General features: G+C 43.9%; 1 protein-coding gene across 20 annotated transcripts in view; it reads right to left on the reverse strand.

The window, feature by feature from the left end:
• ADGRG2 (adhesion G protein-coupled receptor G2) overlaps nt 1–15,050 on the reverse strand; it is a 106,074-nt gene extending 91,024 nt beyond the window's left edge. For 2 of the 20 annotated variants that reach the window (XM_037901312.2, XM_037901271.2), the window contains exon 1: nt 14,505–15,044. The gene's annotated coding sequence lies outside the window, so the exon portion shown is untranslated. Of the gene's footprint in view, nt 1–14,367 lie in introns of all 20 variants that reach the window. The other 18 variants (XM_037901289.2, XM_037901327.2, XM_037901345.2 and 15 more) reach the window with 13 other exon arrangements.
• Between the last annotated feature and the right edge of the window lie 9,565 nt (nt 15,051–24,615).

Below are 24,615 nucleotides of genomic sequence, written 5' to 3' on the forward strand. Positions count from 1 at the left end.
TACTAGTAAATGACAGGTTTCAGAGTAGTAGCCATGTTAGTCTGTATCCGCAAAAAGAAAAGGAGTACTTGTGGCACCTTAGAGACTAACCAATTTCTTTGAGCATAAGCTTTCGTGAGCTACAGCTCACTTCGTCGGATGCATGTAGCTGTAAATGGAATTGTAAAGGTATAATTGAAGACATAATTTGGAGACGGAAGGGTTGCAGGTAATAAGTGAGGACAGAATTTGGCCTACAGTTTAGTATTTGTGATCATGTAGGAAAAGGAAAGAAGTCAGCTTGGCTCTCAGTGCTCAGGCTGAATTTGCAGAGTTGGCAGTCAGAACAGCATATTTTCATTTGTAAATGGAGGACATATGATACAGAATCACTAGACAGAAGCTTCTTGTGATGGGGTGTATAAACTCTGCACTGGTTAACCATGGGTTAACAGGAGCCTGAGCTCAATTAGGCCACTGGATGGCACCTGGAGGGGTATTAAGCATAACTGGTGATCAAGCCCAGCTAAGTTGGTGCTGGATCCTTATATTAAAAAAAGGAGCACAAGACAGTGGGAAAGGAAGGCCATGGAGAAGACCCAGCTTATCAGTAGAGAGGTTTCCTCTCTTAGGCTAAAGGCAGAGAGAGCCCGGGAGGCCTGGAGTCAGAACTGGTGGGTCCTGAGTCAGGAAGAAACCAGAAAGGCTGGGAACAGTGAAATGTGGGTCCAGCGGTGGCCTGTCTTGAGCTGAAAGGCAGCTGGAGGCAGTGAAGCCCAAGAGTGATGGCAAAGTCTATGGGGCATTTGGACTGAAGTTTGAGAGGTTGTAGGGAAAGAGGGAGGAACTCTGCTGTCACTCTCATGGTAGCAGGGAGTAAAGAGACCTGTAAGGAACAGGAAGGCTCCTGCAGGATGACAAGAACCCCCAGGGAAAGCCTTGGTAGGAAGAAGTCCAGGGAAGTGGCAGCTGGAGTCTGGCAGTGTGAACTTTGAATGCCTGTCCGAGAGTCTCTGGACTGGAACCCAGTGTAGAAGATGAGCCTGGATTCCCCTACCAGCCACTGTGAAGGGCATATCGTCTACTGTAAGCCCTGAGAAAAGGGCATATGGACAACTGGGCCCTGAAGTGAGGACAGCAGATTGAACAGAGGGATTGGATGCTTGCTTTTGATGCACTCTGTTACCAGAAGGGGTGGGACTAAACATAACGTGGCTAGAAGGATGAGTCACAAGAAGAAGCAGACCACAGTGGAGGGAGTGGGGAAGGGAGAACATCTGCTATGCCACATCTAACCTGCAGTGAGCGAACTTCCCCACCTTTCTTATGCACCGTTGCAGAGCAACCCAAATGTGTTAGAGAAAACTACACTCTGTAAGTGCTGCAACAACTAGAGCTAAAGAACTCTGGAAGGATCACTACAGATTTAGCTGAATATATTTAAAATACAGGTCACTGGTGTTCTGAAGTAATGACATTTAAGGTGATTATTAGTATTACTTACAATGTGCTAGTTGGAATTAGAGAAGACCTTTATTAGTTATTGCCTTATTATGGTGCAATAGTGCCATCCACAGCTTTTTCCAAACCATGTGCCATATTGTGCCAGCACTTTTTAAATAGAATAGCGATTTTCTAAAGAGGTTTTGCTTTTTTGATAAAAGTACTTTTTGAGTGGGTTTAAGATCAATTCAATCTCTCTAGATGAAACAGATGGTATTTACTATGAATATTACTGTCCTGCTCTGTATTGTATTCTTTGTGAAACTGAATTTTAAAAGTCCCATAAAGCCTTCACAGTTTTTTTTTAATACAACTGTAGGCAAATGAAATATGAAAACCTTAAACCAGTAAGTGTTTCTCTTTTTCGTACTCTTTACACTTTAAAAAATAAATTATTGGGATCTTGTTATACTATGTCCAGCTTTATCCAGAACAACTTTTCACCATTTAAAATAATTTCAAACACTTGAAATTCAGACATTCTTAATGGTCACTCATTCATAGCTAACTGTTGTCTACTGTTGCATTTTACTCTCTTTTGTTCTAATCCTGCATCAGTTACTTAGAGAGAGCCCCATTAAAGACCTTTGGTTTTAATACAAATATTTTCCTACATTACAGAATTATTTAAAAACTCCATGCAGTATTTTGCATACCTTAAAATAGCATTATTGTAATGTTAAAGTTTGTAGCTCCCTCTAGCAAACAATCCTAATACAAATTGTGTTAATCTAATATTTTTATTTTTTCTGTTTTAATTATTCTAATTTTTGTTAGCTTTTATTTAAAGTTAAAAACATAATTGGAGCAAAAAGAGGCCACATGAAAACAATCTTATTAACTCAACACAGTTTTAAAATAAAAGCAGAACATTAGCAGTGATATGAAAAGGATCTGGAGTGAAATCCTGGCTCCACTGAAGTCACTGCAGCCAGGATTTCACACTTATAACCATACCATACTTCAGTATGTCTCCAAAAGATCACTCACATATAGACATATTTAGCACTTCCTTACATTGGGGATATTTTTCTCATTCTTCTGGAGTCATATTGCAATTTGATATGTTTTCTTTGTTGAAGTTGGAAGTGTTGGAATAGTAAGCCTTTTCTGTTACAGGCTTTCTGTCACAAAAATGCATTATGCCAGCTGCAAGAAGTAAATAAGGAGCAAGACACAGGAAGGATGGCTGGGACTGCGCAGGTATGTATCTGTCTCTCTCTCTCTCTCTCTCTCTCTCTCCGTGCTTCCCATTGCTTTCTCCAGGATAAGAATAAGACTATCAACTTCTTCCATCAGCTCCGCTCCCTTATTTTCCAGATTGGCATCAGAAAGTAGTAAAGCTTCTAGTTTATTTTTAAATATTGGCTGAAGTAAGAGAGATGTAATGGGGAGGATGCTTATGTTGGAAAGTCTTATGTCACTGTGAAATCTGGCACGTGCACCATCCACTGACTTAACAGCAGAAATAACACCATCCTTTAAAAAATGTTGTCCTAAGTTTGCGTGGGAGGCAGTCAGTTTTTTTCCAGTAAAAGAAAGCGATCGATGCATCAGCGGTTGATTTAGCGGGTCTAGTGAAGTCCCACTAAATCAACTGCAGATGGCGCTCTCCTGTTGACACCTGTACTTCACCGGATCGAGAAAAGTAGGGGGAGTCAATGGGAGAGTGTCTCCCGTCAACATTGCATAGTGTGGACCCCATGGTAAGTAGATCTAAGCTACGTCGATCTGAGTTATGCTATTCACGTAGCTCAAATTGCGTAGCTTAGATCGAATTTCCCCTGTAGTGTAGACAAAGCCTAAGACTGCAAACTGAGACATACAAGTAGTCTGTAAAAATCAGTTATCTTCTAATAGAATACCACCTTTTTCTTTGGCTGCTACAAGTGTTTGTATGTCCCTGAATGTGTGTTTCAGCTAGTCTATCCAACATGTAACAAGTAAAGCTTAATTGAATTTATATTTCCTGTTTCATAGAATCATAGAATATCAGGGTTGGAAGGGACCTCAGGAGGTCATCTAGTCCAACCCCCTGCTCAAAGCAGGACCAATCCCCAACTAAATCATCCCAGCCAGGGCTTTGTCAAGTCTGACCTTAAAAATATCTAAGGAAGGAGATTCCACCACCTCCCTAGGTAACACATTCCAGTGTTTCACCACCCTCCTAGTGAAAAAGTTTTTTCTAATATCCAACCTAAACCTCCCCCACTGCAACTTGAGACCATTACTCCTTGTTCTGTCATCAGCTACCACTGAGAACAGTCTAGATCCATCCTCTTTGGAACCCCCTTTCAGGTAGTTGAAAGCAGCTATCAAATCCCCCCTCATTCTTCTCTTCCGCAGACTAAACAGTTCCCTCAGCCTCTCCTCATAAGTCATGTGTTCCAGTCCCCTAATCATTTTTGTTGCCCTCCGCTGGACTCTTTCCAATTTTTCCACATCCTTCTTGTAGTGTGGGGCCCAAAACTGGACACAGGACTCCAGATGAGGCCTCACCAATGTTGAATAGAGGGGAACGATCACGTCCCTCGATCTGCTGGCAATGCCCCTACATATACATCCCAAAATGCCTTTGGCCTTCTTGGCAACAAGGGCACACTGTTGACTCATATCCAGCTTCTCGTCCACTGTAACCCCTAGGTCCTTTTCTGCCGAACTGCTGCCGAGCCATTCGGTCCCTAGTCTGTAGCGGTGCATGGGATTCTTCGTCCTAAGTGCAGGACTCTGCACTTGTCCTTGTTGAACCTCATCAGATTTCTTTTGGCCCAATCCTCTAATTTGTCTAGGGCCCTCTGTATCCTACCCCTACCCTCCAGCGTATCTACCTCTCCTCCCAGTTTAGTGTCATCTGCAAACTTGCTGAGGGTGCAATCCACACCATCCTCCAGATCATTTATGAAGATATTGAACAAAACCGACCGACCCTTGATACCAGCTGCCAACTAGACATGGAGCCATTGATCACTACCTGTTGAGCCCGACAACCTAGCCAACTTTCTATCCACCTTCTAATCCATTCATCCAGCCCACACTTCTTTAACTTGCTGGCAAGAATACTGTGGGAGACCATGTCAAAAGCTTTGCTAAAGTCAAGGAACAACACATCCACCGCTTTCCCCTCATCCACAGAGCCAGTTATCTCATCATAGAAGGCAATTAGATTAGTCAGGCATGACTTGCCCTTGGTGAGTCCATGCTGACTGTTCCTGATCCCTTTCCTCTCCTCTAAGTGCTTCAGAATTGATTCCTTGAGGACCTGCTCCATGATTTTTCCAGAGACTGAGGTGAGGCTGACTGGCCTGTAGTTCCCAGGATCCTCCTTCTTTCCTTTTTTAAAGAGAGGCACTACATTAGTCTTTTTCCAGTCATCCGGGACTTCCCCCGATCGCCATGAGTTTTCAAAGATAATGGCCAGTGGCTCTGCAATCATATCCGCCAACTCCTTTAGCACTCTCGGATCAATTTGTCTAGAAGTAGAAAGTATTTTTCTTCACTTTTAAGCTTTTGTAGGCCTTTTGTGAATGGCTAAAAGTGATGCAAGTAATATTTAATACTTCAAAAGATGTTTAATACTTCATTTTTAAGAAAGCTATATCCTAACACCTAACAGCAGCTCAAAGTGAGCAAAATGTTGTACGTACAGCACAGCAAACTGTCTCAAAACAGAAAAGGAGTACTTGTGGCACCTTAGAGACTAACCAGTTTATTTGAGCATGAGCTTTCGTGAGCTACAGCTCACTTCATCGGATGCATGAGCTGTAGCTCACGAAAGCTCATGCTCAAATAAACTGGTTAGTCTCTAAGGTGCCACAAGTACTCCTTTTCTTTTTACGAATACAGACTAACACGGCTGTTACTCTGAAACCTGTCTCAAAACATTGGCTTAACTGCTAGTGGTAATTAGGGGGAAAACCTTGGGAGGAAATCTATATTTGACTTATTCTAGGTTATTGGTATTGGATGGTCTCTTACAAATGCAAAGAAGCCAAGCACAGTGGGCCAAGTTCTGCCTGAGTTTCACTCATGTAACTGTGTTAAAGTTTGAGACATGGCATAAACAAACTCATATAAAATTCATATGTGCAGTTCATGAGTGTAATAGCCTACTGGGTGTTTTTCCAATAAGCATCTACTCAGTGACTAAGACTCTTGTGAACCTAAACTTAGTGTCAAGCTGAGTGACTGGTGTCAGACACAATAAAAAAAATAATCAAACACAAGGGCTGTTTCGTTTGAATCCAAAAGACTGTACATTCAGCCTTAACTTTTGTATTTCCTGACTTTGGGAGCATGTAAATCTTAACCTTAATATGGAACTAATGTAAGACTTTGCATTATTTTAACTTATTTTACATAATGCTTTTCCAGAGACAAAGACCCCAATTCTGAGTTCCTGAATTCTTGCATTCAGTATAGAAATGGGGGAGTTTATAGCCTTAAGTCACCTTTGTGTCTCCTTTTTATTCCAAGGCCATTCTGGAAATAGTTGTCTATAGTAAGTGAGAGCAGCCTCAGTCTCTCCTTTTCCCCCTACCTTGCATACCCCATATGCTGGGGAATAAGAGAGGGGACATCTTACAGCTGTTTCACAAGATTTACACTGACCAAGAGATCACCTTACACATGGGGTATCCCCCAGAGAGAGATCTGTTAAGAGTCCTTAAGACTGGATCAACATAAAAGCCTTAAGGCAACATGTAACTGGGGCCATGGTCTCTGCTTCAAGGAGTTTACAAGCTAAATAGACAAAATATGGATGGAGGATGAGGAGGAGGAAGGGTTGCAATAAGCAGCAAAGTAGCTATGTTTGCTTATGTCTCAGTGCCTCAGGGGTGGGAAGTTGTTAAACTCTAAGTAGTGCTATAGGTTTCATGAAAAGTGTGAAGGCATGGCAGACAAAGTCAGGATGGAAATTCCAAACATACAGGGCCTCATGCAAGTTGTCAAGGAGGTAAGTGGAAGATGGAGACTAGGGAAGCACTTAGGCATGTAGTCTGAGTTCAGTAGAAGGGACAAGAGAAGAAGTGGCAAGTGAGAAAAGCAAAGTTTTACAAAGCCTTGAAATTCAGCTACAGGGCTTGAATTTGATGTGGATGGCAAGAGGAACCATTAAGGGCATGTCTATACTGTGGTGGGGAGTAAGCCACCTTGCCCAGGTAGACAGACTCATGCTAGTAGGACTTGAGCTATCATGCCAAAAATAGCAGTCTGGATGCTATGGCTCAGGCTGAAGTTCAGGCTCCCAAGCCCACCTGACCTCCAAGGCCTTCGGGCCTAAGCCACAATGTCCATGCTGCTATTTTTAGTTAACTAGCTCAAGCCCCACTAGCATGAGTTTCTCTACCCAGCCTGGGAGGCTCGCTCCCAGCTGCCCCGTAGACATACCCTAAGAGGTTTTGAAGATGGAGATGTACCAGAATAGTGAGCAAGGCAGATATTTTCACAGCACTTCAGTCTCTCCAAGATGGTGAGAGCCACGGATGCCAGAGAGACGAATGCTTAATTCACACTTCTTGGCCTTCTCCTGAAAACTTACACTTAAACTTCCTCCAGCTTCCTGTGTTTGTGCACGTATACAAGTAGTGAAACAGTCTCCCCCACTCTCCTTTCCATGCTCACCTGGCTCATACAGCAGCAGAAGTAGAAGCAAAGAAAGCAAAATGATGTGATTTCATCCTATACATCACTTTATGGATTCAGCAGGTCTCTTATCGCCCATCCTTGCAGCTGTTGGCATTCCTTAGGAGTTGCAAGGTGCAATATTTAACAGACTTTAAAAAAAAAATCAAAGTTCACTTTTATTGTAGCCCAATGGCCAAATGAACGGTAAGCACAGAAGTTAATGCCTCTTCATTTTGAGGGAGTGATTCACTCTCTTCATATAGCTTTGATCTGACATGACAGGGGGAGCATGGCCTAAGCAACATGTTGCACTGGGAACTACACTAACTTTAGTGCATGTGCCGTTGAAGGGGCAGACACATGCTGCCCCTCCTGCACCAAAGGCTGTCTCAGCAGAGCTCCTGGCAGCACATGGTGCTGTTCCTGGCTGGTGCAGTATGTGGCGCAGGGAGAGCTCCCTTACAAGGAGAGCTTAACTGGATGTTAAATTGTATTCTACTGTTCAACCCCCAAGTGGTGCTGTGTATAATATACTTAAGCTCACAACAGCCATTCTTGGCAGTGTATTAAAAGATATTAATAGGGAATGCATCTGGTGTATCTCTCTGGGAAGGAAACTGTGTAGCCATTTCATATTACAGTACAGAAGCCTGACCGGCTAGTAGCAGCCCCGCAAAACTAGGGTGTAGAAGGAGTACATGACAGAGAGGCTCCACAAAAAGCTGTCTGAGAAAGGGAGGGGCAAAGGTCAGGTCAAACCAGGAGTTGAGGTTGGGCTAATATAACAGAATTAAGCTAAATCAATATTAGCAACTTTTAAAATCAGTCTGAGTGTCCACACAAGAAGATTAGGCTAGTTTAACTAACTCAATTTAGAACAGTGGTTCTCAACCAGAGGTACGCAAATCCCTGCAGGTACACAGCGGTCTTCCAGGGTTACATCAACTCATCGAGATATTTGCCTAATTTTACAACAGGCTACACAAAAAGCAATAGTGAAGTTAGTACAAACTAAAATTTCATACGACATGTTTATACTGCTCTATATACTATACATGAAATGTAAGTAAAATATTTATATTCCAATTAATTTATTTTATAATTATATGGTACTAATGAGAAAGTAAGCCATTTTTCAGTGATAGTGTGCTATGACACTTTTGTATTCTTATGTCTGATTTTGTAAGCAAGTACTTTTTAAGTGAGGTGAAACTTGAGGTACACAAGACAAATCAGATTCCTGAAAGGGGTACAATAGTCTGGAAAGGTTGAGAGCCACTGATTTAGAAAACAATTTAGCTAAATCCAATTCAATTTCTGTGTGTAGACCAGGCATAAGTGTCAACTTGGCAAACTCAGTCTGGAACCTTACACTCAATCTGGGTTCTTTCCTTCTTGCTCATCATCAACAGTTAAAGTGATTAGTTTCCTCAGTAATGAGTCACACTGAGGAAAGTACTGACTTAGTTTAACATGAATATAATCTCACTTTTTCCTTTCATTGTGAAAAAGATGGTGTATGCACAGAATAACTGTTGTAATGACAGAACAAAAACTCAAAAATCTCAAACATAATGGGCCAGGTTTATTCTTAACTCCACTGAACTCAACAATAACACTTGGAATTAATTTGGTGCAAAATCTACATGGAACAATCCAAAATCCAAAGGTTGGAAGACAAATTAAACTGGAGAATTTGGCAATAGCCATAATCCAGCATGCCCAGAAGTCTCAAATCCAGGCAGAGAGCCAACCTAAACTATTTTCAGTACAAACATGGTTTTTTTTAATATTTAAAATATCCATAGATACCAGTAACCAGGTTTTGTTTTTAATGAGTCCACAATAATATGTTCCTAATCAGTATATATACATTATTCACTTTTCCTGGTACATGCAGTCTGTGCTGCTCCTAAACACTCATGTTTGATCTTGTGTGACAACTTCAGGTTCGCCCATCATAACATCTTGCAGGATTGCTTCTTCAATGAATATCCTCTAAAGAACTCTATAAATGAGAACACGTCTAATGCCACATTTGTGGTTAGTGTTTTGGTGACTAAAAAATTAACTAAAATGATCTCATTCTAATTTTACTAATATAAATATTAAGTACAAATTCTAGTAACTTCTTCTAAAGGCCGTGAAGTAAATAAGTATTTTAACTTAATCAGACTTTTCCAGAACTCTAGTATTTTTTTTTTCTCATCTACTCTTTCATCTACATGTGGTTTGCTGTCTCTTTTCTTCAAAAACATATTTTTTAAGTTACAAAATGATCCCAACTACTGTGATAGGATTTTTTTTCTGTAATAGTCAGTAGGCTGCAATTGAACAGTTGTCTCCGAAAACACAAGAGGATCATAAGAGCAGAAACGATGACCACCACTTTAATAAGGTGCTATTTTGAGTCCCACTTGTTGAAACAAAGAGTGAACAACAATGGCACAACACCACAGAGTTGCTCATATACCAGATACCTGAACTGTCTGTGTAGTTACAGCTCATATAGCCATTAAGATGTATGGAAAAGCTTGAAGTGGGGACTAAAACAAACATATGAAAAGTCCAATATCTCTCAACCTTTTAAATGCCTACAAATTGTAGATACAGTGACTGAAAAACTTGGTCCTGATCCCACAGTCCTGATGCAGATTACACTCACACTGAAGTCCTGCAGAATTTCAGAATTGGATCCTTAGTTCACATTTGGAGGCAAAGTCTGATCAGCCTCTCACATGAGTGGTACTGCTCATGAGCACGGAGAACAGGATTTGTCCCGTGGTCTTTGCACAAAGGGTATAATCAATCCTGTATTCCTTGAGCACCCAGAATTTAAATTTACTTCAAATTGTTGTAGATTGTCTTTCTCATCAACAAAAGTTGGTCCAATAAAAGATATTCTTTTACCCACCTTGTCTCTAATTTACTCTGAAGGAATTTTTGGTATATAAGAAATGCAGGCCTGATTCCCAAATGAGTAGCATTAATACACAATTTCATATAAAACATTTATTATTTGTATATTTTATAAAAATAAATCTCTTGATGTGAACACAACATTGATTTTACAAAATAAGCAATATTTTTGAGTTCATGTGTTTGAGATAAGAGCAAAACCCTTAGACATATTTCTATACATTAAAATTATTGATTAGGATTTTGCCCTTCAAATACATTCTGGTCTAGCTTTTAGCTGAAAATACAACATTCATAACTCAAATATGGTGTTTAATATTAAAAGCACCATATTTGTGGAGGCTGCTACTCATGTCTCATACTGAGAGCTAAAACTGTCAGAACTTCTTCCTATATTTCCTCTCATGCCATTCTGTTCTTAGTCAGGCAAAATTACTGCTGCATTCAAGGGGAGTTCTGCCTACAAACCCCTATCCCCCATAATATACGTAGCATAAATGAAGCTAATTAATTTAAGAGTGGGAATTGAGTCCCTTCTTCATTCCACTCACCCAACTAGAGACACATATATTGAGGTATTAAATACTAAATCCTGAAATTCAATTTGAAATGTACTAAGGAGGAAAAATTTGCTAACAGGTTCCATCTGACCTACAGAAATCCAGTTAAAATATTAATATTAGAATCTAACTGCCACTTCATGTATGTGAAAAGATTTTATTGGCTCCAATTCACACCTAAGAAAACTTGATTTACACATTATTTATAATATATGCCATCTCTCAAATGTTTCACTCTTTCAACTATTTTCAGCCATAAATTACAATATGTGTACTTTCTTAGCAATGTGTAATATTTTAATGATAACATGTCAAAGTTAGCTGTTTCTGTTCTTTGGTTTAATTCAATGACTGTTTCCAACTCTTTATTGACAAAAAATTTTAAACAAACAAAAACACCACCAGTGTCACCTTGCATAGGACAAAACCCTGCATACCTTACTCATGCAAATAGTTCCAGTGATGACATTAAAAACAAAAGGAAGGCAAGCAGGATTTGGCCCATAATTTTAGGGTATAAAAACAGTAAAGGGAATCTGAGCGGATCTGGCACCTTAAGAATATACAAGATGTTTAGTGTTCTTTGCACAAATCAAAACAACATCCCCACACATACAGCAGCCAGCAACTTGAAACAATGAATGTAAAACTGTGCACTATAAAAAGAGTTAAAGAAAAATATTGTATATAAAAACCATTTATAAATACAGTCTCTAAATGATGGAAGAGATACACATTTTCTTTTAATTCAGTGTAACAAAATGACAAAGTCAGAGAAATGCAGTGATGTTGTAGCCGTGTTAGTCCCAGGATATTAGGGAGACAAGGTGTGTGAGGTAATATCTTTCATTGGATGAACTTCTGCTGGTGAAAGAGACAAGCTTTTGAGCATACACAAAGCTCTTCTTCAGGACCTGTGTAAGTTTGAAAGCTTGTACTTTGCCCACCTTTTCTCTCTAAACTCAGGGAAAGATGGTTTCAGTAATTAGCATGCACATCATTCCTCATGAAAGACAATATAAGAGGGTTGGCTGCACTATACACAGTTTCAAATTTTTACTCCTGGGGGAATTCTGCGCCACTGTGCATGTGCAGAATTTATGTCACCCACAGATTTCTTTGCATCCCAGCAGAAAAATTACTTTCTGATGGGAAAGCAAAGGGAAGCCACAAGAGTGGTCATGCAACCCGCCCCAGCAGTATGTTTTGGGGGCCCAGGGCAGAGGCAGAGAGATAAATCACTGTGGGGCAGTTGGCGGGACTGGGGAAGACCTAACTGGTGGCTCCTACCCTGCGCGAGGCTCAGCTGCTAGTCCCATCTGGACTGAGAGGATGGGACTTCCTCTTTCTTTGCATGGGTCAGCTGAAAGAAGCTCTGCAAAGCCCCCCACCCCCACCGCTTTCTGCACCCCTCACTCCTCAGCTGCAGGGGGAGTTATCCCTGTACAGGGAGCTGCTCCCCCATCCATACAACCCCCATGCATCCAGACCTCCTCATACCCAGACCCTCTTGCCAAGCCTCATGACCCCACTCAGAACTCCCCCTCCACCATCAGCCCCACTCCTGCTGCACCTGGACCACCCCGACAAGCCACCTGCACCTGGATCCCCACCCCACCAAGCCCCAACCAGCTGCAGCTGGACCCCCCACTGAGCCCCTCACACCCATGCCCTACTGCCAAGCTCTTTCTTCCCCACACCCAGACCCTCCAGCCTGCTGAGCCCCAACTACCTTCACCTGATCCCCCCTACAGAGTGCCATTTTCACTGCACCCAGAACCCCTCAACAAGCCCCCCACCCACACACACAACTGGATCCCCCAATGAGCCACCCGCACCCAGACTGCCCCACACGAATCCTCTCAACCCGCACTTGGATCCCCACACAGTAAGCCCCTCCACACTTGGATCCTGCCTTGCTGAGCCTGCCTCCCCACATCTGGTGCACCTGGCACAGAGGGGCAGGGCCCTGGGGTGTTTCTGGTGCAGGCCCGGTCCTTGTGCTATGTCAGGATTGGGTGCAGCCTTACCGCTGAGTCCATATCCGGGGTGGGGCGAGCTGCACAGTGATTGCCCACTTCTGTGCAGCCCCGGGCTCCCCATGCTGGAGCCTCCACATTTATTTGACAAATAAAATTTGCAGAATTTTAAAATATTGTACAGAGAATTTTTATTTTTTTGGCACAGAATGCCCTCAGGAGTATCAAATGACTTACCATACACAGATGACTTTCAAAATATCTTGTTTAAAATGCATCTGTTTCATGATTTTGGTTTCAGAATGTAACGTGAAAAGATAAGCAATAACAAATACTGGGCTAAATTCAGCTCTCGGTTACACCCATTTACCCCATAGAAAAAAATGTGTAACCGAGAGCAAAATTGGCCTACTGTGATTAATACAGAAACATGGCCATGATGCAGGTATTAAAAAGTATGATCTACCCAAACATTAAAAACCTGTCAGTCAAAACATTAGAGAAATAAGGTATTCTCTATTGCAGAGGTTCTCAACCTTTCTCTTTCTGAGCCGTCCCTCCTGCCTCCCCGATACATGCTATAAAAACTCCATGGCCCACTTGTGTCACAACTGGTTGTCTGCATATAAAAGCCAGGACCAGTGTTAGAGGGTAGCAAGTAGGGTAACTGCCTGGGGCCCCATGCCACAGGGGCCCCTGCAAAGCTAAGTTGCTCAGGCTTTGGCTTCAGCCCCAGGTGGCGGGGCTCAGGGCCCTAGGCTTCAGCCCCATGTGGTGTGACTTCAGCTTTCTGCCTTGGGCCCCAATGAGTCTAACGCTGGCCCTACTTGGTGGACTTCCTGAAACCGGGGGCCCTGGACCGCTGGTTGAGAACCACTGCTCTATTGTGTAACACACTGGCTATTTCTGAGAAGTTAATCATTTTATCACTCTTGATTAGACAGAAAGAACCCCTTGCAGCAGTGCCTCTCAAACACACCCAATTACATGGAGAGCCACTCATTTCAAACCAATATTGATGTCGACATCATAATGAAACTTGCTGCCATCTCACTGCTTATTCCTGATATCAGAAACACAACCCCGGAACAGTGGCTAAACAAAAGGTGACAGACACTGGGCCAAGTCCTGGTCCCACTGAAGGCATGGGCAAGACATTGTCCGCACTTACACTTGTGCCACCCCACTGAACTCATGTAGATCAATGGCCCCACACTTTCCACCTTTGCTATTTCGATTGTTTCTTCTTATGGGCGGGTCAGTGGCATATTTTAAAGCTGGGTCCTTGGCAGGTTGAGAGCTGTGTTTACACCTGTGAGCCCTATTTCGTAGCAGACTTTCTTTTCCCAGGGCCAGATCCTGGGGCTCTTATTTAGTTTCTCCTCCTTTAGCCTGGCAAAAGTCACATTTCCCAGACAACGAGTGAGGAGAAAGCTGAGGAGGAGCCTTGTGCTTTGGCCCCAACGATAACAATCAGGCTCCTTCCCAGCTCAAGTGAAGAGGTGTACAGTACATGCCGCCTGCTGCCCGCGGGAAGGGGCTGCGCATCGTCCCCGTTCACCTAGGAGCCGGGCTGCTTAACAAGATCCCCCGCCGCAGCCCGGCCAGCCCCAGACACACCGCCCCAGCCTCCAGCCCTTGCAAACACCAGCCTGAGCGGGCAACTTCCCCCCAGGTACCTCTCCGCTCCCCACCCAGCGGGACCCGCTTCCCCCACCTGCCCTGCTAGAAGACGGGGCAAGACGGGCTGGTGGGGAGGAAGCCAGGTCCCTTCATCCCCAGTGAGTCCCCCCCTCGCTCACCTCAGCCCAGCCACTCGGGGCGGACCCCGGCGGGAGACTCCCAACTTCGCAGCCCTTGGACAGCCCGTAACTGAACGTGCAAAGGAGCCCGCGCGTCTGTGCCCCTCCGGCCGCCCCCCAGAGCCAGGGGCACTCACCTGGCCCGGCCGGCGGGGGATCGCTGCTCTGCTCGCTGCGGCCGCCCTGCTGCCGGGGCCGCTTCTGAGCCAGGGGCGGCGCGCGGCGTGGCCAGTCCCGGCCGCTGCAGCAGCCGCCGCCTGTGGGAGGAGGCGGCGGCGGGAGGAGGAAACCCAGCAGCGGGGCGCCAGATGCCGCGGCGGTGGCCGCGGGTGCCCTCGGGGCGCTGCTCTTCGGGCCGCTGCTCTCGCAGGCGGCGCGGTCCCCGCGCGTCCCGCCACAGGGCGCGCCCCTGCTGCCCTGAGCCCCGGCGCCGTCCCACCCCCCTGGCCCGGCAGCGCCGGTGTTTCTGCCCCCAGAGCAGCGGGGCCGCCTCTCGCAGGGTTATTCCCGCATCTCGCTGCTTTGAAAGGCTGCCGAGGAAACACAAAAGCGGGGTGTGAACGCGGCTGCCAAACCACCTCCGCTTCCAGCTGGGGATCTGGGGGAGGCACCGACGTAAGGGGCAAAGCCAAGACACTGGCTGGCTTTCCCAGCCGGTCTACAACCCCCTCCAAGGAGTTTGCGCCCTTGATCTCAGGAATGCCCGGTGCCCACTGGAACAATTCATCCTGGGGCTCATGCTTTAGGGTCCAGTTCTCCTGGGCGCAGCTCAAGGCAGAAGCCTGCTTATTTTTTTCCTGAGGGAATTTGATCGGGGGTCTCCTAAATCACTGGCGGGTCTTTAGCGACAGCTGCTGCCAGGAAACAGCTCTGACTGGGGGATCGGTCCTGCTTTGAGCAGGGGGGTGGACTAGATGACTTCCTGATGTCCCTTCCAACCCTGATATTCTATTATTCTATGATTCTGACAGGAGCGTAGCAAGAGAAGTATCTGTATACCCCCTTCCCAGTTTCCCGCCAGGAGTGCCTTATATTGGTGGGACAAGGTGGGTGACAGACAATATATTTTATTGAATCACCTTCTCTTGGTGAGAGAGACCAGCTTTGGAGTTTACACAGAGCTCTTCTTCAGGTCTGGGAAACACTCTTTATAAGCTCCAAAGCTGGACTCTCTCACCAAGGGAAGTTGGAGCAGTAAAAGTTATTACCTCACCCACCTTGTTTGTCTAATATCCTGGGACCCACAGGGCTATAACACTTGAGCTGGCAGGTCGGTTTGCTTGAGGCAGCAATAAAAAGCTCTAGAGCCAGTAAAGTCTTAATGACCCAGTTTAAAATTAGACACTCATAACTGTAAATGTTGAATTTAGGATATTGAAATATCCTTACAAATAAACCACATGGGACACAATACAATATATTAAATGTCTGTGTGATTTTCTGTAGGCTGAAGTAATGAACATGCAAAAATCTTAGTTGTGCAAAAGAATCAGTTTTATACTGGGTTAGGTTATACGCATCATATAAAACATGAATATTAATGTTAATGAGCATTTCTAAATAAAGGCAGTCTCCCCTGTAAGCCATAGTTTTGTTGTTGTTTTAAGGGAAGGAAATTATGTTGGAAAATTTGATCCATAAATGTTATTTCATTGAATTGGCAGATGCTTTGACTATATAAAAGTATCCAAACTAGACTCGTACATATAAATCATATCAGCATAACAAAATAAATGGATCAGATTAATATGAAAATGAAAAAAAAGAAAAAAGAAAAATAGTCTAAAGTCATGAGGAAAAAAGGTCAGCTTATTAAATCAATGTTTCCATAATTTATTGCATTATAGTATTTTCTATAGCTCAGTAGTTAGTTGAAGGGGTAGGGAGAATGTTATCTTTGATATACATGGAGGTCAAGAGGTATGTGAAGTGTGATTTGGTACAGTCAAAGAGGACCTGGCAATTAGAAAAGGTGCTGAAAAATCCATCCTCCAATATGAGATACTGAGAGATGGTATTCTCACGTCATAGAATCATAGAAATATAGGGTTGGAAGGGACCTTGAGAAGTCATCTAGTCCAGCCACCTCATGCTGAGGCAGGACTAAGAATACCTAGACTCACCAATCTACTAGAATTCTTTGAGGGGGTCAACAAGCATGTGGACAAGGGGAATCCAGTAGATATAGTGTACTTAGATTTTCAGAAAGCCTTTGGCAAGGTCCCTCCCCAAAGGCTCTTAAACAAAGTAAGCTGTTATGGGATAAGAGGGAAGGTCCTCTCATGGACTGGTAATTGGTTAAAAGATAGGAAACAAAGGGTAGGAATAAATGGTCAGTTTTCCGAATGGAGAGAGAGGTAAACCGTGGTGTCCCCCAGCGTTCTGTACTGGGACCTGCCCGATTCAACATATTCATAAATGATCTGGAAAAAAGGGTAAACAGTGAGATGGCAAAATTTACAGATGATACAAAACTACGCACATAGGCGCCAGCTCCTTGGGTGCTCCTCCTCCACTTCCTCCTCCACCTCCACCTCCTTCCCTGAGTGCACCAGGTCCTTGCCTCTCCGCCTAGCTCCCAGCGCTTCCCAAAGCCAAACAGCTGTTTGGCAGCATAGGAAGCTCCGGGAGGGAGGGGGGAGGCTCTGGAATGTGGCGTGCTCAGGGGAGGAGGTGGGGAAGAGGTGGGCCTGGGGCGGGGATTTGGGGAAGAAGTCAGAATAGGGGCAGGGAGGGGGTTGAGTTGGGGCGAGGACTTTGGGGAAGGGGTTGGAGTGGGGGCGGGGTCGGAGGGGGCAGGGCAGGGGCGGGGCTGGGGGCAGAGGGAGGTTGAGCACCCACCGGAGCCAGTAGAAGTCGGCGCCTATGACTACGCAAGATAGTTATGTCCCAGGCAGACTATGAAGAGCTACAAAAGGATCTCTCAAATCTCAGTGACTGGGCAACAAAATGTCTGATGAAATTCAGTGTTGACAAATGCAAAGTAATGCACATTGGAAAACATAATCCCAACTATACATATAAAATGATGGGGTCTAAATTAGCTATCAACACTCAAGAAAGATCTTGGCGTCATTGTGGATAGTTCTCTGAAAACATCCACTTAATATGCAGCGGCAGTCAAAAAAGCTAACAGAATGTTGGGAATCATTAAGAAAGGGACAGATAATAAGACAGAAAAATCATATTTCCTCTATATAAATCCATGGTACACCCACATCTTGAATATTGAGTTCAGATGTGGTCGCCCCATCTCAAAAAAGATATATTGGAATTGGAAAAGGTTCAGAAAAGGGCAACAAAAATGATTAGGGATATGGAATGGCTTCCATTTGAGGACAGATTAATAAGACTGGGACTTCTAAGCTTGGAAAAGAGATGACTACGGGGGGGATATGATTGAAGTCTATAAAGTCATGACTGGTGTGGAGAAAGTAAATAAGGAAGTGTTATTTGTTCCTTCTCATAACACAAGAACTAGGGGTCACCAAATGAAATTAATAGGCTGCAGGTTTAAAACAAAAAAAAGAGGAAATATTTCTTCACACAATGCACAGTTAACCTGTGGAACTCTTTGCCAGAGGATGTGTGAAAGGCAAGACTATAACAGGGTTCAAAAAAGAACTAGATAAATTCATGGAGGATCGGTCCATCAACGGCTATTAGCCAGGAGGGGCAGGGAGGGTGTCCCTCTCCTCTGTTTGCCAGAAGCTGGGAAAGGGCGACAGGAAGTGGATCACTTGATGATTACCTGTTCTGTTCATTCCTTCTGGGGCACCTGGCATTGGCTATTGTTGGAAGACAGGATACTGGGCTAGATGGACTATTGGTCTGACCCAGTATGGCCGTTCTTATGTTCTTACATGTTTCCCTCAACAGTTCTTAAAAACCTCTAATGATGGGGATTCCACAACCCCCCTCGGTAACCTGTTCCATTGCTTATCTATCCTTATCATTACAATTTTTTCCTAATATCTAACCTAAATCTCCCTTGTTGCAAATTAAGCTGATTACTTCTTGTCAGACCCTTGGTAGACATGAAGAACAACTGATCACCATCCTCTTTATAGTAGCATTAATATATTTGAAGATTGTTATGTCTCCCCTCAGCCATCTTTTCTCTAGACTAAACATGTCAAACTTTTTCAGTCTTTCCTCATAGGTCATTTCCATTCAGAGTGGAATAATGTTCCCTGAAGTATCTCCTGTTCAGTGTTGTTGTCTTTCCCCTTTCCTAGTCCATGACCCTCCACTGCTCCATGTTGGATTTGGTAGACTCAGGCTCCCTGGAGTGCCAAAACTAGATAACATCTAACAAGTTTGGCCCTGGCAGTCCCAGATTTTTAGAAATTATCCTGTCAACCGGATGTTCCAGCCAATGTAATGAGAGAGAAATGAATGACCAATCATATGCAGGGACTGGACAGGGAATTATTTTAATTGTAAAAGGTTTTTTTTTATTATTACTTTTGTTTTTGTAAGTTCTGGGCCTCCTGCAAGTGGGTGGAGTTAGTATGCAGGCAGTGGAAGAGGAGCTATGGCACTGTACTGAGGCTGGCAAGGAATTTTGTTGCCAGGGCAGCAGCTCTGTAGCTTCTTTGGATTGCTGCCTGTAACAAGCTTGGGTTTTGCACCAAATAAACAGTAAATTTAGGGAGACAGGCAGGGAGCCCATGAATATATGGGATGGCATAATCCCCAAACAACTACAATCCCCAGGAGAGAGACAAACAGGACAGAAGTCTGGAAGGCCACCATGAGATTAATGGAGATGCACTAAGACAATGGATATCCACCTTTGTGTTGGGAAGTCAGTTGTGGACTGGATATCAAGCTGGGCCAAGACATTTGGGAGAAGGGAGAGATTGATTCACAGAGCACTGGAAGGAGTGTCACAGACTCCCAAACAATTCTGTTCAAAGAGGCTGCCAAGCGGTGAGCACAGGTAGAAGTAAGACTTTTTCACCTGCTTGGAAGGGGTGTGTGCCTTCATTGCTTCTGAAGGTTTGTCCACACTAGATCTAACATTTAGCTGTTGCAACAGCCTGGCAGGCTTGTACTGCTTATAAAATGAGCAAGTATAAGCACCATTATATCACCTTGCACTGTTGCAGGACCAGTTTCCTGTGAAGAGGAAATGAAAGTGGTGCAGTTGCAGTGGTACAATTAATCCTGCCAGTGAACTAAAAATGTGCATTATATGTCATATACATATCCATCTGTCTTTGGAAGCTGTGCTGGAAATTGTGGGATACATGCAACACTCTACAAACCCTGCAACAATTGCAGGAAGTGCTGTGCATGAACATGGTGAGCTTTGTGCCTCCAAAACAGAATGGCTAGTATGCATTGCACTGTTGCAACTTGCACAAACCTCTTAGGACACAAAAATCCAATCCTGTTCTTAAAAGAAAATACATCTGGAATTTAGGCTTTTTGCTTGATTAAAAAAAAACAATTACAAAATTAAGCATCAAGATAGCTACGTGAGGTCCAGCTTAAAGGTTACAAGCAAAACAAAAGCATTTGGGGATTAGCACAGAGGAGTCCACAAGCCATGAAGATATAAAAGAGATCAACCTAATCATGTTTTCCTAGATATTCCTAATCTTTTTACGTATCTGGAGTTTCAAATAAGTAGTTTCTAGATATGATCTGATAGTTTTTTATACGTGACTTAAAGCTTCTTACAGCATAGTTCAGCCCTGTTCCTGCTCTGTGTATCCTCTCTCCAGAGAACAACAGACAGAAAAAGGGAAAGTTTTTTTTCACAATTTAAAAAAGTTCTAGCTCTCCCATTGGCTCTTTTGGTCAGGTGCCCACTCACTTCCTTTTACCTATGGGCTTTTTTAACCCTTTACAGGTAAAGCATGTAGAGAACAGCTACTAACAGGGATTTTACAGCTAATTGGTTGGCGGGGTGTCCACAAAAGGGAGCTAACTCCCACTTCATTTATCACAAGAGCAAACATTTTTTACAGTTACAAAGCAGTAACTTAAATATTATTATCTACCATGTGATAAATGTAACCCCCTTGGGGTTTAAAGAGCATGACTCCTTTAAAACCTTGTCCTGAGGCAGAGGAAGTGCTGATTGTTCCAGGAAGAGGATATGCTGCTTGTTCCAGGGGATGGGAGGGGGGAGAGTGACAGGATGTGTGTGTCTGTAGCTCCAGACAAGAGTGATACAGTGAGCAGGCCCTCACATAGGCTATGTCTACACTACAAAGTTAAGTCGACTTAAGTTACATCGACATTCATCCACCACTGTAATTAAAACACTTTTGCACCTTCCACACAATTCTCCCTGTGACAGCAGAGTGCGTCCACAGTTGGTGGTCTTACATAAACAGAGAGCAATGCACCGTGGGTAGCTATCCTGCAGTATTTCATGAGCTTCAAATCTGATGATGACACCCTGGCGTCTGCCCTGCTGTGTGCCATGGACAGAAACAATTCAAGACTGTTTTTGGCATTCATGGCGCAGCTGCACACAGCGGACAGTCCAATTTGGGCATGAGAAACAAACACTAAGTGGTGGGATTGCATCATTATGCAGGTATGAGAGGGTGAGCAGTGGCTGCAGAACTTTCAGATGTGCAAAGCCACCTTCTGGAACTGTGTGCAGAGTTCACCCCTGCTCTGTGGTGCAAGGACACCAAAATGTGAGCTGCAGTCATAGTGGAGAAGCAAGTGGTGTTCACTGTGTGGAAGCTGGAAACTCCAGACTGCTACTGGTTAGTCATGAACCAGTTTGGAGTGGGGAAGTCCACCATGGGAGTTGCAGTGATGCAAGTGTGCAGGGCCATTAATCACCTCTTGCTACAAAGGACTGTGACTCTGGACAATGTGCGGGAAATAGTGGATGGCTTTGTGGCAATGGGATTTCCCAGCTGCGGCGGAACAATAAATGGCAAGCATATCCCCATTTTGGCCCCAGAGCACCTTGCAATGGAGTACATCAACAGAAAGGACTACTTTTCAATGGTATTGCAAGCACTGGTGGCTCACCAGGGTCATCTCACTGAAATCAACGCAGGGTGGTCAGGGAAGGTCTATGACGCATGCATCTTCAGGGATACTGACCTGTACTGAAAGCTGCAGGCAGGGACTTTCTTTCCACACCAGAAGATTCCACTTGGGGATGTGGAAATGCCAGAAGTGATCCTTGGAAACCCAGCTTACCCCTTGCTCCCGTGGCTCATGAAGTCTTACACCTTGACTGTAGCAAGGAGCGTTTCAACAACAGTGTCAGAGGGTGCAGAATAGCTATTGAATGTGCCTTTGACTGCTTAAAGGGTTGCTGGTGCTGCTTTTTTGGCAGGTTAGACCTCAATGAGGAAAATATTCCCATGGTCCTAGCAGCCTGCTGTGATCTGCATAACATTTGTGAAGCGAAGCGGTGGAGCATTGAGGTGGATCAGCTGGCTGCTGCTTTTGAGCAGCCAGAAACCAGGGCTGTTAGAGAGGCTCAATGGGGAACTATTTGAATCAGGGAGGCTTTAAAGGAGCATTTTGACAATGAGCCTCAGTAATGTGGGTTTCTGTAATGCATTGAGCTAGGCATTGTTTTCTTGCACCGAAGTATGAATCTTGTAATGATTGCTGTGTGTGCATTAATTTTACAATGCAAATACACCGATTAACACTGTGTATGAATTTCAGCAGCAACCACCATGTGTAGGATGTCTTCTCTTTCTATAAATATGCCTTCTCTTTCTATAAGTACATTTTTATTCAACGCCGATGCAAACATTTCTATGTTCTGCAAGGGACATGAAAATCAAGAGCACATTTGCCAATGAAGATCTCATAGCTGGGTGTATGTCCAGCGATCATTGTGAAACATGTACCTTGTGATGGAGTGCATGGGGTATTGTGACGAGCCGGGAACATGCGAGGAATTGAGGGGGGGAGTGTGGGATGAGCATGGAAGACAGTTCTGTATGGGGTTCAGGGGTAAGCGAGCTGTAATGGGCCAAGAGTACTGGGGCTTGTGACCTTGCACTGGGAATAAGGCGGGAAGCTGTAGCTAGCTAAGTGGGGAGGTTGTCGCTCTGAGTGGGTTTGCAGAGAGTGGCAGAAGAGGGCGCTGGAGGGGTTTGTTGTGGAAAGTGCACTGGTGCTAAAGACAACCAGGAGCACCCAAGACTCACCACTGGACTGGAACTTTGCCTAGGACTCCTGAACTCTGTGTGCAGATGCAGCGCTCGGTGTCTGTCCTTTCATATTATGGCACCACTGGGCCTTTGGATGTAACCCTGTTTTACTGCTCCCCCTATATTCCCACCTGTTGTTTTTCTCCATTCATCCCTCTGTAAATAAATATTTCCCTCTCCTGTATTCATTGGGGAGGGGAATGTAGATGAGGAGATCAACAAGAAGTGGGACAAAGTAACAGGAATTTATAAACAAAGCAGTGAAGCCTGTCTAGGCTACAAGCAGAAGAGAAGGAAGGCAGGATTACACCCAGCACATAGAACACCATAGAAACCAGACGAGCCCTGAAGAAAAAAAGTTTTAGACACAAAATCCCAGAAGCTAAAGGACAAATACCACAAGCAGTATAGCAAGGCACACCGGGAGGTCAAATGCCTTGTGAGAGCGGACAAACGGCATTAGATTGATAATCTGGCAACACAAACAGAGGCTGCAGCTACTCGTGGTGAACAAGGAACCATCTACAAAATGACACGGCTTATCAGTGGTAAACAGCAGACACCAACAAACACTCTAATCAGGAACAAACAAGGACACCAACTAACAACCGAAAAAGAACAAGAAATGCACTGGAAAGAGCATTTCAAAGAATTGCTAAACAGAGAGCCACCTAAAGAGGAAACAAACATTCAGGAGGCAGAAGAAGATCTTGATATCAACATAGACACCCCAACTAAGGAAGAGATCATTCAAGCCATCAAAGCCTTAAAAAATTGGAAAGCTCCTGGCAAGGATAACTTAAATGCAGAATTGTTCAAGGTAAATTCTAAATTAGCAGCATCTATCCTGGCCCCTTTATTTACATCAGTCTGGGAAAGGGAAAAAGTGCCAGATGAGTGGACCAATGGGGTTATAGTGAAGATACCAAAGAAAGGAACTCTCAGTGATTGTAATAACTGGTGTGGTATCACACTTCTATCTGTGCCAAGCAAAGTATTGTGTAAAATCATAGTCCAGCATATATCAGAGGCAATTGATAGCATTCTCAAAAAAGAGCAAGCGGGTTTTTGGAAAGGGCGTGGATGAACAGACCAGATCTTCACTCTACGAAACATAATAGAACAGGGCTTAGAATGGCAACGGCAACTCTACATAAATTTGATAGAGTTTGAGAAGGTTTTTGATAACATTCACAGGTCCAGCCTATGGTGCATTCTGTGGGCATATGGAATTCCTTTCCATATAATCAACATAATCAACAGCTTCTATTTCAACCTTACATGCAGTGTTGATCACAGTGAGCTCAGTTTTGAAGTCAAAACAGGAGTACGTCAGGGGTGTGTCATGTCTGCAATCCTCTTCAACGTTGCCATCGACTGAGTAATGTGGCGTACAACAGAAGACATGCCATGAGGCATTAAATGGACACTCTTCCCATCTCTTGAAGACCTGGACTTTGCAGATGATGTCACTCTCCTATCACACACCCAACACCATATACAAGAAAAAACAACTCGATTCAACATATTCAGCCAGCAAATTGGACTGAAAATCAACCGCAATAAGACAGATATCATGACCTTTAATATTGCCTCACCATCACCAGTACGGATAGAGGATTATGTTCTTACCAATGTAGAAACATTCACATACTTGGGTAGCACTATCAGCCAGGATGGTGGAACAGCCAGGGCATCCAGAACAAAATCAATAAAGCCAGGACCACCTTCAGGACCACCTTTAATACAGTCTGGAAATCATCAAAATACAACACCAAAACCAAACTCAAGATTTATCAGAGCTGCATACTTTCAACACCACTTTATAGTGCATAATGCTGGGGAATGAGAAAGTATGACATGTCCAAACTGTCTTCTTTCCATACAACCTGCCTCAGAAAAATCCTCCGTATCTTTTGGCCCAGAACAATCTCAAACCAAGATCTATTGACACAGTGCAGCTAAGAGGATCTGAGCACCATCATTGCCAGGAGGCATTGGAGATGGATCGGTCATGTGCTTCGGATGGAAATTGATTCCATCACCAGAGTAGCAATAGGATGGACACCTGAAGGCAAGTGAAAATGAG

The sequence above is a fragment of the Chelonia mydas genome, chromosome 1 (assembly GCF_015237465.2).
Source record: "Chelonia mydas isolate rCheMyd1 chromosome 1, rCheMyd1.pri.v2, whole genome shotgun sequence".
In the NCBI taxonomy this organism is placed as follows: Eukaryota; Metazoa; Chordata; order Testudines; family Cheloniidae; genus Chelonia; species Chelonia mydas.